Genomic DNA, 17,082 nt, shown 5'->3' with positions numbered 1-17,082 from the left:
TATTCTCTTATGTTTAGTCTATACAGTCAATGTAAGTTTGATTTTCACTTTTGTTTTTTTAGTTGTGAAGCAGAAAGATGAAATGAAAAAATATCTTTCATTTTCAAAGAATTATCTATTTTAGTTTTTCAGACGCCTCAAAATCAGACATACTTTATGTTAATTGATAAACCTGACAGTTTTTTCCTTTCAGTAAGAGAATTCATTTTCCTCAGTGGGAGAGTTTGCCCCAAGGGCCATTTTGGGTGGATGAGGATCAGGAAATGAGAATTGTATTCCCAGCTCTGTGAAGCTCGTTCATCCTTCTGAATTGGCTTCCCTGTCAGGACAATGAAAGGCTCAAAGTCAAAAGTAATAGTTCATACTTACTGAGAGCTTATCATGTGTCAGGGGCAGCAGCTCTACAAGGTCCTGCTAATATTAACCCAATAGTATGGATGAGGAAAAGTGAGACAAATAAAAGGACCTGAAGCCTCAATTTCAACCAAAGTACTATCTTCACAGCCCACACAAAACTATAACTCATTCTGCTTTCCCAAAGTGCTTTCTAGCCCTAAACAGAATAAATGATTCTACATCTTGTCTCCCTACAGTTTCTTGTTTAAATAATTGTGCTTGAATATGTCTTCCCATATTTTCCTACAGTTAAGGGTCTATGAAAACGTGGACTCGTGAAGTCCAGTCGAGATAGTGGTATAGGTAAACATGGTACTTGAATCCTCCCACAGCCACATCAGAATTACAACTAAATGATAGAACAGTCATCATTTAGATACATCTAAAATTTGGCTGAACATAAGTCCTATAACTAAGAATCTAAAGAAGAAGCCACATCAAACCTGGTACGAGGGGCAGAGATGTGGAACGGGCTGGTCCCATATGCATGTGTGGCAGCTAAAAATCAGGCAGCATAACTTTGGGCTGTGAAAACAAGCAGGAATTATGGCTGAGGGAGACAGAGGGCTTCTGAGGTCCTAGGAAGTTTCTCTAAAAAGGCCCATGCACAGAAACTCACTTGCTCTGAGCTCTAGTGCTGGGCATCAGCTCAAAAGACACCACAGACATATGGGGAGGAACTTAATTGTCTGGTATCAAGGTGAGGGCTGGAGGAGCAGCTTTCTCCCAGAATGAAGTGCTAACAGAGGCCATTGTTCCTTTTCTGAGCCATCTAAACCCCAGAGCTGGCAGGTAAGCACCATATCTGAGACTACATCAACTTGGCTCAGACTGTTTGCCTCATCCCAGTGATTCCCTGAGGCCCACCCCACCCAACTTCCAGGCCTACCCAAGCTGTTTCCAGTGGCTTTTCCATGTGAAGAGCTTATTTTGGTTCATACTTCAGACTTTCCTAAAATCTCTCGAACAAGAGCATTTAGCCTTAGCATGTCCATACCACTTGCAAAAGTGGACCCAGGCCCAGCACTTATGGCAATTGGCCTTGGTAAAGCTTGCCTTCTGCTGCATACCACCAAGCCCAGCTCAAGTGGCAGCCATCAGCGGATCACTCTGTAGCTCATGCAAGGTGAATCCAGACATGATACAGGTAATGGCTGACATTTGTCTGCACCTCCAGGAGGCTCCAGAGCCACCTTCACAAGCCACACACTCAAGGGGAAGACTCAGTAGGCAATATTGCCCCACTGAATTAAGTCTTGCTCCATGGGGTAGGCCCCTGCACAGCTGCTCCTCCAAGGTGGTTGTAGCCAATTGTCTTGGGGTTAATCACTCCCATTGATATACCAGCAGCAATCAAATCTCAACTGCATAGAATGGCACACATAGCCCATACTGGGGGTTTACCTGGGGTGCCCAGCTTGGAACCAACACGTGGAGGCTGTCAAAATGAGGAGACACAAAAACATGTCCCAATTGAAAGAACATAACAAAACTCAATAAGAATGAAACAAAATGGAGACAAGCAATCTATCAGATAAAGAGTCCAAAACACTGGTTATAAGAATGCTCAAAGAACTTAGGGGATGAGTAGAGGAACTTAGTGAGAACTTTAACAAAAAGATAGAAAACATAAAAACTGAACTAGAAAGCAAAAAAATAGAGCCAGTCAGAAATGAAGAATACATTAATTCAAAATGAAGAATACATTACAGATAATCAACAGTGCAGTAGAGGAAGCTGAGGATCAAATCAGAGATTTGGAATATAAGGAAGCAAAAAACATACAATCAGAACAGCAAAAATAATCCAAAAAAATGAAGATAGATATTGTGCCTCTGGGACAATGTCATGTATACCAACATTTGCATCAGCAGTGTGCCCGAAGGTGGGGAGAAAGCAAGGAATTGAAAACCTATGCTTTAAAAAAATGACAGAAAACTTTCCTAACTTGGTGAAGGACATAGACACACAAGTCCAAGAAGTGCAGAGAGTTCCAAACAAGATGACCCCAATAGGCCCACACCAAGATACATCAAAATTACTAAGCCAAAAGTTAAAGACAGAGAGAATATTAAAAAAAAGAAAGAGAAAACCAGTTAGTTACCTACAAGGGAGCTCCTGTAAGCTGATTTCTCAACAGACACTTAGAAAGCCTGAAGGGACTGGAAAGAAATATTCAAAGTAATGAAAAGCAAACACCTACTACCAAGATTACTGTAAGCAACAAGGTTATCATTTATAATAAAAGAACAGATAAAGTGTTTCCCAGGCAAGAAAAAGTTAAAGGAATTAATCACCACCAAACCAGTATACAAGCAATATTTAAGGGTCTTCTTAAAAATGACAGGGAATTAGGGAGATAGGTGAAAAAGGTGAGGAGATTAAGAAGTACAAGTTGGTAGTTACTGAATAGTCATGGGGATGTGAAATACAGCATAGGGAATATATTCAATAACATTGTAATAACTATGTATGGAGTCAGATGGGTGCTAGATTTATTGGGGTGATAACTTAGTAAGTTATAAATTGTCTCACTGGGTTGTACACCTGAAACTAGTATAAATTATATATCAACTGTAACTAAAAAGTAAAAATATTTAATATCAAAAGAGTAGTTGTATAAATAGGATCATATTAACTACTTTTGATATCTGATTAAATATAGCTTTTCTTTCCTTTAGTTCTTTTAAAAAGCAAGAGCTGACCAACTTCTTATAATTACAACTAAGCAAAAAGAAAGAAACTAAAAGTTTTAAGAAATACCTGGCTGGTATAGCTCAGTGGATTGAGCACAGGCCTACAAACCAAACAACTACGGTTTGATTCCCAGTCAGGTCACATGCCTGGGTTGCAGGGCAGTTCCCAGCAGGGGACACACAAGAGGCAATCATACATTGATATTTCTCTTCCTCTCTCCTTCCCTTCCCCTCTAAAGATAAATAAAATCTTTTAAAAAATAAAAAAGTAAAATCTTAGTTTAAAAAAAGATTTAAAAAAATAAAATGATTTCTGGAAAATTATGGAAAAAAAGATGGCTTATTTCCCCATCCAAATAGCAGTCTTACTGGATAACAAATCCCTTTCTTTCAAATTGCCTATTCCAACGCTGAGAGATATAAAGGCAAATGTTCCTGAACGCTTACAAAGTTGTACATAACAAAAGCAAAGTCTACCTGAATATAGAGATAGATGTAATTAATTTAATGAAATATAAAGTCGTGTGAAATAGGTAAATACTAATTCAGGTGACTCCAAGACTTTTGAAGTACCCCAAATCATACATTCAATTAAAAACACTAGATGAAATGCAAACATTGACTGGACCTAACTTCACCCTAATAAAAGCAAGTGATTATTCTGAACTCTAGTTGTGAAAAACAAAATTATCACCCATTATTTGGTTAAAAGCAAACTTTCAAATTTGACCAAATTAATGTATATATTAGATTTTCCTGCTTTTGCCAGCTCCAAATAAAGAACCCAGATCATTTCATAAGATGTTTACTGTGTGCTCACAAAAATTCCTAGCAGGTATCCATGACATCCATCTAGCTTTTCCCATTCTCCTACTTTGCTCCCTGTGGTCATCCTATTTAACAAACATTCCTGTCACATTCTCTTGTCACTGCTCCGTCAGCCAGGAAGTCACCTTTGCTGTACAGGGTATGAGCACATGACCTTCAGTGCCAGGGAGAAGGACATGCCTCCCTGCCATATTTTATTACAGCATGGATACTCCAGTTCTTGTTATTTGGGGGTAAAAATCTCCTTCCCTCAGTGTCAGGTATAAGCCCAGGGAAGGTTAGACCAGGATGCCCTGAGTAGCAGAGCCCAGTGTCTTTTTCAAAACATCCTTCTCTTCTGATTATAAGTCTCAATTTCCTTGACTGCCTTATTTCTCAGCTTCTTGACTCTTTTCCAAGAATATTCCTCAGTTCTCTAGTCAAACAGATGTCTTATGGGCATATTGGTATACCAGACACACACACACAAAGAGGTAAATCACAACAGTGGATACAACTGATGATGCCTTAGGTATGCTTGGAAAAGTTAAATTGGATCAGAAGATGAAGCACAGACTTAGTCTGTTAGTCGTGACTTTAAGGTGCAACCTTTCTGATTGTGGAGAGTAGCACAAGGTTTAGGAATGAGGGCTATGAAGTGCAGTCGGGCAGACCTGAGGTCTGCACACCAGCCTCCTATGTACAAGTTATGCAACTGTAAATGCTGCACATTCTCTGTGCCCTTGTTTCCTTCTGCACAAAATAGGACTTAAAATCATACAAAGTCCATTGGGATGCTATAAAAAAACTGAAAAAATATTTGCAATCTATCTGGCATACATTTATTACTCAATAAGTGAGAAAGTTTTTCTTTTCATCATTATGTTGTTGAGACTTTACTTTTTCATAAAAGACGTGAACATAAGACCTGATCATTATTAACCCTGTAGAGGTCACAGCTGATCTGAGAGATACAAACAAACTCTTTTCTTAAATATTGTTACATATATTGGGTGCATAGGTTCAAGGCCATGACTAGTTGTACATTTATACATGACTAATGTTAAGCCATAACATTTAGGCCAACAGTTTGGTTATAGCCTGTGTTTTGTAAGGAGGTGTGATATTTGATAGTAAATTGTATCTGAGAGATACTGCAAACTCTGAAGTCAATATTGGTGTAATTTTTTTTCTTTTCATGAACTTTGAAGTCAGTGTTGTAGGTTTTTTTTTCATTTACTGTTGAAAATGGCTGGAAAAATATGTCAATTTGGTAATCCAAGAGATGTTAAAGAACTTTCAGTGAATGCTATTGAGTCCAGCAATAAGAATGATAGAGTCAAACATGAAAATGAAGTGAGTTAGAAGATGAAGATTACATGGACATTCATTCAGAAGATTCAGATAATGAGCAAAATATTTCTAGTGAAGATGAACTAGACATAAATGCAGAGTATTTTTTGGAAAGGATAAAGAATCAAAATGGAGAAAAAATTCATTAAGAAGACAAATTAGTTAACAGCCACAGAATATTTTGTGTCAACCTCTGTTAGTTCACCCAAAAGCAAAAAAAAAAAAAAAAAAAGAAAAAGTGTCAAGACAGAACTTGAAACTTGGAACTGCTTTATCACAAATGATATTTTAGATCTAATCTTATGATATGCAAATAAGTTTATCAATTCTATCTCAAGACAGTTTTCATGAGAAGGAGATGCTAAACGAATAGACGAAACTGAATTGAAAAGATGTTTAGGCCTCTATCCCAACATTACTGATAAAGGGAACAGCTTTCAAAGACGCACATTTGCTCTCATTTGGACAGCTGACTTCCACATGGCAGAGGCCAGGTAGCTTCAAACACAGATCTGTTCTATTCCACAGTCAATTATCCCTCAGTAAAATAACTGAATGCTTATAGTCGTATTTATGCCATCTTTAGTTAAAAGCCAGGTAAAGTGTAATAAGATTCCAGAATTCATATCTTGATGAATTACAACAGACCTTTCTTAACCCCCTTCACAACTCATGTCCCCCCATGTTGTCTTCAGCACCCTCTAGCAGGAGCAACAGACACTGTTTTACCTACAAGATAAAGAGCAATGGCATTCTTTTAATGAAAGAAAAATAAATGTAGTCTGTCTTTTTCATCCTGGGTAGTCAGTTACCCCATGGAAGAGGCAAAATAGGTGGGCATTAGAAATAAATGAACCGTGGAGGTGGGATCTTCTTTGTTGACAAAGCAGGTCTCAGAGAGAAGAGATTAAGGCCTCTGGTTAAATGGAGTAGTGGCCTTATCAGAAATTTCAAAGCCAAAAAGGCTGACAAAAAACAGCCTCACTTCATGGAAACCTTTAAAGCACAGGGATCTAAAGAAAGAAAAGACTATTTAATAAAGATAATAGCCTAGTTTGTTAGCTATTGGCATAAAACAAACTATTAAGTTATAGCTTTATCTCTATTATACACATGAATTCCACATGGATTAAAGAATAAAATGTCAAAGTTAAACCAAAGCCAACAAATTAAGAAAGAAAAAAAACTAGAAAAATATTCATGAAAATTTATTGAAAAAATTTATTGAACTGCAGATGGTCATAAAATGCATTAGTTCAAAACAATAAAAAATTCACAAAGAATAACTATTACAGACATTTTCCCATGGAGAGTTTCAAATTTTATGTGGCTGGAAAAAACCACCATAAATAAAACTGATAGTCAAATTTAAAATTTTCAGAAAATATTTGTTCATACAGGACAAAAGAGCTAATAATCTTAATATCTAAAATTTTTCTCAAGGCAAATTTAACTAAGAGTCATCTCAGAAGAAAAAAACATTCCAAGTCATTATATACTAAAGTCGTACCAAGCCTGAGATGAGGATTACTTCTGCTTCCAGAAAGATAAAGTGGAATGCATTTTTCTATTCTACCACCCAAGTCAACTAAAAATCCTGGGCTATATAATATTTTAAAACAAAGAGGAAAATTGAAATGTAGAGCAAAGACAGACCAGCTAGGCACCATGGTCTCAAAGGATGACTGTGATGAGTTTCCTGGGGTTTCTTTTTTTCTCTTAGAGCCCAGGCTTGTAACTAGAAAGACAGCAACCCAGAAACAGCATTGGCTGCAGGCAAAGTTCCAACAAAAGATCACTCTCTAGCAAAGGACCAAGAAAAAGGCACCTTCTCAAGACAACACTTTTAGACAATAACCACTCTACTTCCGCCAAAGAAAAAAAACAGAGAAAAAACTGTGACCCCTTTTGCACCTATGCCAGCAATGACAAGTGGGGAGCCTACTCTCCCTCACAGAACTATAAAGAGGTGACTCCACAGCCCCCGCAGAGGTAGTGTCAGGGTGCCAAGCAGGGACCTGGGAGAGTCACCCCTTTAGCCGGTAACAAGACCCCTTTGTAATGTAAATGAGAACATATGGGAAGCCTGGACTTCCCTGCCTTCCCTTTCCCCAATGGGATAGTGTCAGAGGAGGTTTAGTGAAGAGAGAGGACCTTCAACACCACTTAATAATGAGGCCACCCCTCCAACCATGTCAGTAACACTTGCACACACACTTCGAGTATTCTTTTTTAAATTGTGCTAGTCTATTGCCTCTATATGAGTACACTTTCCCATACTAGTACCTCTCTTTCTTTAATCCATTTTGAGACTAAACTTAAATGGAAAATAAGACTTGAGGTAGTGACCATGTTAAATTGAGGTAATCATTGTAAATGGTTAGACTGAAAAAAAAATAGATTAGGATAAATCATCCAGTCTAAAAAAAGGATACAAGGAAAAAGCACAAAAGAGACAAACAGGATGTACTATAAACGGTCTAAAAGTTGCATCCTAGCAGAACAGCAAGAATGGAGTACAAGAAATATTTAGTGATGAGGATAAGAATTTCCACTACCAATGGAGAAATCAAGTTGGATTTTCAATCTGAAGCAATAAGGATTTTTTTTTAAGGAAAAAGAGCACAACTACAACGGAGTACACAAAAGTGAACATGGAGAAAAATCCTGAAAGCAGCCTGAGACAAATAACACATACCTTCGAAGGAAGGACACTAATACAAACAGCTGAAAATAGAACAAAATAGAAACTGCAAAACAAGACAGCAGTATCTTCACTGAAAGAAAATAGTTTGCAACTGAGAATCTTGTAGGCAGTGAAACTGTATTTCACAAATGAAGGTGATAGAAAAATATTTTTAGACAAACCAAAACAGAAAATTCATTACTGCAAACCCACTTAAAGGAAATATCAAAGGGATTCATTATTCAAAAGTAAATGATTCCATCTGGATTTATCTGTAATGCAGGCAACACTAGAGTTACATTATAAACCACCATACAGCACTTTTATGAATGTCTTCTTACATCTGACAATTTTTGCTTTATAAATTTTAATGCCATATCATTCAGACCCATAAAGACACATGGATGCTATTTCTTCTTGATAAATCTTGCATTTTAACACTGTGAATTATCACGCTTAGTCCAATTGAATGCTTTTTCATTCAGAATCATATTTAATCAATTATTACTATCACCACTCCTGGTATGAATATGGTTTATTTTTGTCTATTCTGTTCTGGGTAGTTTGTGACGTGCCTCTAGTAATAAAAAATTATGTATCTGTTTTTTAAATCCTATTTTTAAAATTTCACTGTTTTATATGAGGGTTTAACTCATTTAATTTATTGTGTTTGCTAATAATATTTGACTCTTGCCTGCCATTTCTCTGCCTATTTTCTATTCATTATATAGAGGTTTCATTTTTCTAAAAGTGATAGTCTGATTGGTTAATTTGCTTTGTCATCTCATGGTTAGAAATTATATAGCTACTATCTTTTTCCAGATGCTACCTATAATTTTTTATAAATGCATTTTAATTTGTCTTTCAACATCAGGGATTAAACTATAACTATACTGTTTTTTTAATTGAAACAAGGCATTCATCATCTTATTATTTACTCTCCTTACCATATCTTACTGAAATCATGTTGAAATTTAGTTCTAGATTAGTTTTGTTTGTTTGCATTATTTAGAAAATCTCTTCTTTCACTGTATTAAATTTCAGAATTACACTGGCAAAAAAATTGTTTAGATGTTCCTACAAACCTTTTTTATCTTTACTCATCATTTGTTCTTACCCTGCATGTCCTTTCTTTTTTTTATTTTTTTCTTTCACCAGATTCTATTATCGATTAATTTTGATCATAGTGAACATGTATTTTCTAAGTATCAGTATGTCTGAAATCACTTTTTATGAATATGCATTGCTTCCTCTTGGCACTTTGAAGACATAAATTTTTTTATCTCCCTGCACTATGATCTTCATATAATAAGTCTGACGAGATTTTCATTCCATGGTAAGGAGCTTGCTGTTCTATTATCCCTTTTATTCTCATAGCCTAGAGGTTTGGGAGGTCTGCTCAGCAAGCTGTGAGAAGATATGAGTCTTTCTTAATCTCGGTGTAATTCTTTACATCTTGCCTTTGATTATCTTCCCCCCAATCTCTTTTTATTTTGTTTTTAAAATGCTTATTAGGTTGATCCTAGGTATGCCTTTCCCATGTAAGTATTCAGTGATCTTACCTTTTCTATATTACTTCATCTGGTGATTTTATTTTAGCTCCACTTTCTGAAAGATAACCATTTCTATCAACTTCTAAGTCAGTCTTTGTGTTAGCTCAACTTGTTATAACAAAATACTATGAACTTGGTGGCTTATAAACAATAGGAATGTATTTGTCACCCATCTGGAGGCTAGACATCTGAGATCAGAATGCCAGCCTGGTCTGGGAAGTGCCTTCCTGGGTTGCAGACTGCGGATTTGCTGTGTCCTCACAGGACAGCGTAGTGAGAAGGAAAGGAATCTCTGGTGACTCTTCTCATCAAGGCACTTGATCGCACTCTTGAGCTCCACCCCCATGACATCTCGTTCTCATCTCAAAAAGGCCTCGTCTTCCAATAACCATCCCACTATGGGTTGGGGTTTTAACTTATAAAGTTAGGGGTGAGGGGCATGAACATTAAGTCCATAATAATCTTCAACCATAGTCAGTTATTATAAAGCCCTTCCATTAAAATTTTAATTTTTGCCATCATATTTTAATTTTTAAGAAGCATTTTGTAGTTGCCAATTACTCCTTTTTCTATCAATCTTTTCATATTTTACATATGTACAATCCTTTGGCTTCCCCTGAAAATATAAATTTTCTTTTTTATTCTGTTTTGTTTCTGTTTTCGTTTTATGTTTTACTGTTGCCTCCATTTCTTCTGGGGTCACCATTTGGATTTCTTCCTCGTTTTTTCATTTGAATACTGTTGACTTTGCAAAGATTTTTCTGGCTATTTTACTTCTCTGCTTCCTAGGCCTTCTTTTCTTTGACCTTCTGCCAATAGCTTTGTATTTGATGACCCCGATAAAGACCCTTTAGGAATTGTCTCTAAGCTCACCATTTTTCTAGAGCTTTGATAGAAGGCACTGCTCATTACTATAATAGTTTTTTCCTCTCTCTTCCTCTGTCTCTCTCTCTCTCATAGTTTGTATGTTCATTTGTCTTTGATCTTCCAGGAATATCTCAACATTTCAGACTCAGTCATGGTAATCTTACCTTTTCCCACTAGGCCATATTGTGGATCACTTTCTTAAATAAATATATGTCTTGCCTTTTGAATGGGATTTTGACAATGAAATATGAAAGGCAAAAAACACATGAGTTTAATTTGACCAAACTGAAGCAGACTTGAATTCCTTTTTCTACATAATCACCTTCAGAGTAACGTGAAAAACTAGTCACTGAGCTCCCTGGGAAAGCAAGTGTTCCTTTACTGTTCAGTCTCAAAATCCTAAGAGGCAACGCTAGAGCGATAAGATATACACAGTCAAATATACCTTCAGAGCGGTGGCAACTTTTACAAGAAAACATTATAAGATTGAAATGTTCTACCTGTGAGCTTTCGGGAGGCAAAAGTCACATGTATTTGTTTGTTTTCCTTTATGTGACTAGCAGTTAGTAGAGTGTAAATTGATGTATTCTTTGGGGGAAAATTTATCTCCACAATCAATAAATTTTATTTTTTAAACATAATCTAGAATTTGAACAGAAAAATGTTCTTACTAGAAATAATTCCTACTAGAAATAAATCAAAATGCATAGTGTTGGGATTTTTAATTTCTCTTTGGTTTCACTCTATTTTGCAGTGTTTTTGGTGCAATAAACCCTGTTTTAAAAAAAGGTTGAAACTTTCCAGAGATGCCTGATAAAACTAATGGTACCGTGTACTGCTGGCAGAGGTCTCGAATCTCAGTCCTATAGATTTCACTGTTATTCACATGAGAACCTTGCACAGGGAGGGTCACCTGAGGATTCAATACAGAAGCACCAATTTGGAAGCCAGGACAAATTACTTATCCTTTAAGGCTTCACACAGTTGATCAATGAGTGTCAGGAGGTCTACATCTAATAGAAACTATCAGCAAAGAATCACTGCCACCACCATCCGTCGTGTGACCACATCACACACCCCCTTGTTAAGTTGCCATTAGCCATTACCTCTGTGAGAAGAATGAAGTGGTGGGAATGACACCGCCACAGCCCAGCTTGCTCAGGCAAGCAACGTGGTTCACATTTGTAATTTGCAGCCTCCTTTGAAGGGAGCAGTATCATGGGGTTTCGGGTGCCGGTGTATTGAAACAAATTTCCAACTACCCTTCCACTGCTCCCTGATCAAGTCCGCAGCATTTTTGTTTCTCATTGTTTCCTCCTTGTCAACATTCTTGCCTAAAAGATACAATATCATAATTTTTCTTAAAAATATATAATGCTGCATCTGTGATTTAAAATGATGTGAGATTATTATTCATGAACCAATATTTTTAAAACGAAATGCAGTAGTCAGTATGCCCTTGTTGTAATATAACTACAACTACGTGGACTATTTTCCACCAAGAATTAGCTCTGTGTCCTGGGATTTCTGACATTTTCTGTGAACTTCCACCAGCATTTGTTATGCTTTTCTAGCTATTTAGTTTTTTGTGTGTATGTTTCCCCTTGTCTTGGTGTAAGGAAATTTCTCACAAAAGATAATATGTACTCTAGCTTTGCAAAGTACCCGTAGTTAGTACATGCATGCTCAATAAATAAATTAATATTTTCAGAGGGTTTTAAAAATCTTTATGAACAGAGCATGATTTAAGAATCAATATTTGGAAAATACATCTGGAAATTAACAATAAACCAGCAACTATCAAACATTTCACATCCTAGAAAACTTGTCTTCATTATTTCCGTGTTTCATTCTAGTTCACTACTTCACTGTTAAAAAAGAATAGACAACAAAAAAGTCACTACTTTATTTGCTTTCAACATCACTTTGAAATTTAACAGAAAACAAATGGCTTAAAAGGCCAATGATTTTATTATTTAGTGTCAGTGTTGAAAGTGATAAAAAAGGGGGAATGAGACTGGTCGATTCACAGCATTCATTTTTTATTTTCAAGAAGTCTCCAAAACCTCATCATTTTAACCGAATACTGTTCTTGGGATTTCTGTCCTATGTTTAATGCTTTTCTCCTGTGCAATACCTGTAGGGCTTTGTGGGTTGTATTTTCCTCTTCTCTCTCTTTTTTCTTGTTGTTCAAGTACAGTTGTCTTTTCACCCCTCCACTTCCTCCCATCCCAGCCATCTCTACCTCCCACCCTTGATCCTACCCGCTTTGGCTCTGTCCATGTATTTTCTTATTCTGTCTGGGGAAGGAAACTCCTCCCCCCACATGTTGATTGCGCTCTTTATTTACATTTGCTAAAAAGAACTCCTGAGGACAGTAACAGCAAAAATAAGCATCACCAACAAAACGACAACTTGTGTGCTAAAATTCATCTCATTCCACACTTACCTAAGCTCGGAGCACATCTGGTTCTACTGTGCCACTAGTTAAATGAATGAGCACCCGATTCAACGGAGATGAACATGGGTTGTCTGCTTTCAGTGCTCCTGCCCTAGAAATATGATGTTTAAATTTGTTGACAATAATGCTTCTTTATTCAGCACAGGAAACAGGAGAGTGTGGCTCTGAATAGGAAGAACTCTATAACAATTAGTGCTATATAATAATGAGATGGGCTGCCTCCATCATTTAAAGATTCTATGTCTGCAGGGGTGTTCAACAACTCGTTACTGAAACACATGTAGTCAAACAAGGTGATCAGGTATCTTCTAACCGTGATTTCTATTGCACTTCCAACATGCCTGCAGAGGGAGGCAGAGAATATAAGGGTAGGAAATACACATCTAACAGTCTCACTTCATGACCTCAAGGAATTTATTCTTGCCTGGTGGACAAGATAAATATAAGAACAGGCTCTATGCTAATATCGTTGGTCCTAACCAGTGTTCCAGGAATTCAGAGGTGGACAAAACTAATAAGAAGTGAAAAAATCTAATTAGACTGTAAGTAGAAGCTAAAACTTTAGCTAGTGCAACAAAAATGTTATACACTAGCTGGGTTGAATTGAAGAAACCATATTTCAGGTAGAGCAACACAAAGAACCAAAATAGGGAAAGGAACGAGCTTTGTGTTCAAGAAAACCTACTGGGATTATATTGAGAAGACAGTATACATGAGTTGTGTTTACTTGTATTCATTTCATTCTAATAACAGAGCAATGCAATTTACATTATTCTGAAATATCCACATTTGGGCAGTTTCCCAAAGCACTGCATGTGGCTTAATATCTCTCTACACATCGCCCATTAACCTCCCCTCCCCAGCCCTCATTTGTAAAAGACAGAACCACCATTGTTCATTGAAAGCTAATTGATCTCCAGGAAAATTTGTTAAAAAGATTTCTATACCAGTTCATCCTGTCATTTTTATTGCATAGTCAGGCACAAATACAGCAAAAACAGCAAATCATTGTTGAATGGGTCAATACATTTTACTCTGTTTACAAAAGAAAGTCTTTGTTCCCAAAGCTTCAAATGCCCCTACCTAAATATGACCAAATCACTACAGACATCATCTGCTGTGATTCCTGGTTATTTCAAGGATTAATTAGCTGTAAAATGGTACATTGATATTTTAAAGGCAGGAAAAGTGCTGCACATCCGATTATGGTTTGTGGTGCTTTTTTTTTTCAGCTTAAAACATAGCTTGTGTATCTTAAAGTAAGTGGCCTTTGAAATCATATTTGCCGGCCACAAATTGGTATTAGTTTACAATGCTGACTTCAGAGGTTAACTATTAGAGTGAGTCAATAGAAGTCGGCCAGTAAGAACGCTATAATGACAGGCAAGTCACAGAGATCAGATTCTCATTAGGAAACCTCCGTCTCTTTATAATTTCTGTGAAAAATTGTTTTGAGTAACCTTTGAAATTTTGATGGGAAAAAAACAAACCAGGCTTTGGCTGACATTTACAGGAAAATCAGATCCCTCATCACAACCAGAGTGTGTGTGATGAATGTGTGTTTTAGAGGAGACAATGGAGGGAGTTCAAGTCTGTTTTGCATCAGCTAATGTTGGCAGGTAATACCCTCATTGCTGCCACTGTTTTGTTAAGAAGGAAGAATGTAGTGTAAATCCCCTTAAAATTAAAAATAAGGCCCAACCCTCTACCCCTCAACATGAGTTCATTCCACTAAAATGACTTCTTTTAGAATAGTTAAGGAAGGTCTCAGACCCACACCTTTCTCCACCCAATTACTGGAAGTCTTTTTATTTTTTTCCCTCTGCGGGCTTAATGATGACAGCCCTAGAGTGGAATGTGGATGCCTTTTCTATAACCTAAGTAATGAATCATACCACATTCATGAATAATGCTCACCATGAGACAGAGGCAAACAAGTCATGGAAACCAGTGTGAAGAGAATTTGACTGAATCAGACAAAGTTATTTACTGTCAACATTTGAATCAAAGGCAGCCAGAAATCCAAGGTGAAAGCATGCTGCCCCTGAAGATTACAGTTAGACACTGAATCAAGACCAGTGTCTATTTCTTTCTATTTCTAAGTCATTGTCATTGTTATATACCTATTTGATTTTGCAAGTGCTTAGCTACTTCCAAGTAGGAGATCATATGTTGGCAGTGACAATACAAGACAAAATAATTGATAGCTTTTGGAATGAAAAATGGCATCCTTTACACAACATGTCACCATTCTGAAACCACCTATGAAGAGTTTCAACAAAGAACGGCAACTGGCTTTCAAAACACATGCAATAAATCTCATCCATCTGATTTTAAAGGGCTGAGAAAGTCCAATAATGATCTCTTACAAGTAAATCAAATTTTAAAATCTTACACAAAAAATGTTTAATACTAAAGCATGTCCTTGTCTTTATTTGAAATGTAGCCTGAAGCAACACTTGAGGTTTAGACACACACCACACAACACTTCTATAGTGATCACAGATCTAAAAAGTAAATGCACAAAGGTCATCGCTAACTTATTATTGGTTTCTAGTTCTTGTCTTTTCTGGACTTCGGGGGATCAATAATTTACCAAATTTCATCATTCTAGGTTCCATGGAGGACATGCAGAAATAGTCAAGATGCCGAAAGAAACAACATTAACCATCATTCTATATCTTACCTTGTCCTTGTGGGCATTTTTGTTATTCCAAAAGGGGCATTTGTGGGTTAGTTTGTCTCAGGGACTGTTAGAAACCATGTCACTTAATAGGATTGAAATTCCTCTGGAACAACCATCAGTAATAATGCCTACCAATTATTGCAGTGATTTTTTAAAATCATATTTTGTTGATTATGCTATTACAGTTGTCCTAGTTTTTCTTCCTTTGCCCTCCTCCATCCAGCACCCCCACTGCCTCAGGAAATTTCCACATTATTGTTCATATACATGGGTCATGTGTATAAGTTCTTTGGCTACTCCATTTCCTATACTGTACTTCACATCCCCATGGCTATTCTGTGACAACCTATTTGTACTTCTTAATCCCCTCACCTCTTTACCCATTTCCCCCACAACCCCTCCCATCTGGCAACCATCAAAACATTCTTCATATCCATGATTCTGTCTCTGTTCTTCTTGCTTGATTAGTTTGTTTTTTAGATTCAATCGTTGATAGATATATTTTTTGCCATTTTATTGTTCATAGTTTTGATCTTCTTTTTCTTAAATAAGCCCCTTTAACATTTCATATAATGGCTTGATGATTAACTCCTTTAGTTTTTTCTTGTCTGAGAAGCTCTTTATCTGCTTTTCAATTCTAAATGCTATCTTTGCTGAGTAGAACCATCTTGGCTGTAGGTAGCTACTTTTTATGACTTTGGATATTCTTGCCAATCCCTCCTAGCCTGCAAAGTTTCTTTTGAGAAATGAGCTGACAGTCTTATGGGAACTCGGCTTTAGATAACTAACTACTTTTTATTTGCTGTTTTTAAGATTCTCTCCTTATCTTTAACCTTTGGCATTTTGACTATGATGTGACTTGGAGTGGGCCTCTTTGCATCAATCTTGTTTGGGTCTCTCTGTGCTTCTTGGACTTGTATGTCTATTTCCTTCACCAAATTAGGGAATTTTTCTTTTATTATTTTTTGAAATAGATTTCCAATTTTTTTACTCTTTCTTTTCTCCTTCTGGCAGCCCTATGATACAAATATTGGAATGCTTGAAGTTGTCCCAGAGGCGGCTTACATATGGCAGTGATTTTTAACCACTGTGCTTCAAGAGGCACACTGGTGTGCCACAGGAATTTTCAAAACATGCAATGCCTGACTATTTAGTCAGCAGCACTGACCTCTTTGCCCTTAAATTGTCAGATAAAAACAAATGACAGCAGCCAATACAACAATAGGCATCCAGTGTGAATGAATCAAAATTTTACCTATATTTTGTCAGATTGGCAAAAATGTATATTTTTTGGTGTGCTACAGAATTTTAGTAATTAGTTTATGTGTGCCATGAGATGAAAAGGGTTGAAAATCACTGATTTATTGGATCCTTAATATGTTCAAGGCAAAGTGTGAGTAGTTTATGTACATTGTTATATTTATTTATCACAATGCTAATGGGCAGATCTTTTTTTTCAAGATTTTATTTATCTATTTTTAGAGAGAAGGGAAGGGAGGGAGAAAGAGAGAGAGAGACATCAATGTGTGTTTGCCTCTTCTGCACCCCCTACTGGGGACCTGGCCCACAACCCAGGC

The 17,082-nt window shown here is 36.7% G+C and overlaps 1 protein-coding gene across 4 annotated transcripts in view; it reads right to left on the bottom strand.

Moving 5' to 3' along the window:
* Positions 1-17,082, bottom strand: part of LOC119051961 (uncharacterized) — a 62,018-nt gene that overhangs the window by 36,635 nt on the left and 8,301 nt on the right. For 2 of the 4 annotated variants that reach the window (XM_053661128.1, XM_053661131.1), the window contains exon 2: positions 11,465-11,692. The exons of 1 other annotated variant lie outside the window; for it this stretch is intronic. The gene's annotated coding sequence lies outside the window, so the exon portion shown is untranslated. Of the gene's footprint in view, positions 1-11,464; positions 11,693-12,807; positions 12,911-17,082 lie in introns of all 4 variants that reach the window. One more of the 4 variants, XM_053661129.1, reaches the window with a different exon arrangement.

This window comes from Artibeus jamaicensis, unplaced genomic scaffold, assembly GCF_021234435.1.
Source record: "Artibeus jamaicensis isolate MK-2021 breed Jamaican fruit bat unplaced genomic scaffold, CSHL_Jam_final scaffold_916, whole genome shotgun sequence".
Classification (NCBI taxonomy): domain Eukaryota; kingdom Metazoa; phylum Chordata; class Mammalia; order Chiroptera; family Phyllostomidae; genus Artibeus; species Artibeus jamaicensis.
Note: the sequence above shows the minus strand (reverse complement) of the source record. Positions and strands in the feature narration are given on the sequence as shown.